The 1587-nt window shown below is 34.3% G+C and overlaps 1 non-coding gene across 1 annotated transcript; it reads right to left on the reverse strand.

Annotated features, from left to right (window-relative positions):
• Positions 1-290: 290 nt before the first annotated feature.
• On the reverse strand, positions 291-397 carry LOC111760498 (U6 spliceosomal RNA). Its single transcript, XR_002794163.2, has one exon. It is a non-coding gene; the product is annotated as a U6 spliceosomal RNA (small nuclear RNA).
• Between the last annotated feature and the right edge of the window lie 1190 nt (positions 398-1587).

Consider the following 1587-nt stretch of genomic DNA (forward strand, 5'->3'; position numbering starts at 1 on the left):
TTTTGTACTGTTACCTACAATCCTCATCCACCACCGAGTTCACCGAGTTATACAGTCCCTAGGTTAATGTCCAGTTTTCTTTCAATTGACATTTATATCCCTAGACTACCCCTTTCAGCAACAATCACATTTATAAATCAGCAGTGTTAGTTACACTCACTGTAATGTGTTACCATCAACTTGCCCATTTTCACACCTTTACAATCAACCTTATTAAAAATTCTACATACATTAAACATCAGCTCCCCCTTCTCAACTTGCATCATATCTCCTAGTAACCTATACTCTAGAAAAATATGAAACACTTCATGAATTTGTGTGTCAGCCTTGTGCAGGGGCCATGCTAATCTTCTCTGTACTGTTCCAATTTTAGTGCATGTGCCACTGAAGCAAGCACTCAATCTACTTTTAATTATAGTTAGGCACAGTCATTTAGACATCAATTTAACTTTGTATTTTGTTCATTTGTAGAAGAAAACAGGCTGTTTACTTTTGCTATGCAAAACTTATGAACAGTGAAAAATAATGGTATTTTTAAAATGAATAATGCCACCAAGTTTAAAATAGGTCAACATCAAATCATTTTCATCTTCATTTACATACCCATTTTATTCAGCTATTAAACTTCTGGTAAACAAAAAATTTAAGCTACTAGGCAACATTTTTAAAGCTTCATTTGAATTTTTATGAATATGTGATTTGTCATTAATTCAGATGGAGCTCAACTAATCTTAAGTACTAGATGATTTTCATCTCAAGCAAATTATCTGGTTTTCTTCTATAATTCTGGTTTTATCTTTTGTCATTTGTATCCCTGTATTGTTTGGAACTTATTCTAGTGTATGGTATAAGGTTTAGATCTAATTTCGTCTTTTTCCAAATTCCCAATTACCCTAGCACCATTAATTTAAAAGTTCATCTTTTGGAGTGGATGTGGCTCAACCAGTAGAGTGTCTGCCTCCCACATGGAAGGTCCTGGGTTGGGTTCCGATGCTTCCTGAAAAAAACTAAAACAAACAACAAGCAAAACAAATGAGCAAACCAACTCAGGGAAGCTGATGTGGCCAGTGGTTGAGCATCAGCTTCCCACATACAGGGTCCCAGGTTCAATCCCCAGTCAATGGTACCTCAAAAAAAAAGAAAAATAATCCATCTTTGCCACAGTAATTTGAGAAGCCACCTTATCCTATACTAATTTTCCATACATACTTGCTCTTTTAATTCTGTGCCACTGTTCTATTTGTCTATTCCTGCCCCAGGACTGCACTGTTTTAATTACAGAGGCTTTCATGGCATGTTTTAATTCCAAGGTTTTTCCTTTTCAATATTTTCCCAGGTTTTCGTCTATGTTTGTTTTTCCTACATGAAATTTATATAAAGTTTTCTAACTTCATAAAATGTTATCAGCATTATATTTAGGACTGCATTAAATTTAGAAATAAAATTTGACATAATTGACATCTTTTTAATGTAGAACCCAAGGAGAAGGAGACATCTTTCCATTTATTCAAGTCTAGCTTTGGATCTTTCAGGAAAGCCTTCAAAGGTCCCCTCCTCTATGTATTTAACATTTGTTTTTAAAGTTTA

Source organism: Dasypus novemcinctus, chromosome 7 (assembly GCF_030445035.2).
Source record: "Dasypus novemcinctus isolate mDasNov1 chromosome 7, mDasNov1.1.hap2, whole genome shotgun sequence".
Classification (NCBI taxonomy): Eukaryota; Metazoa; Chordata; class Mammalia; order Cingulata; family Dasypodidae; genus Dasypus; species Dasypus novemcinctus.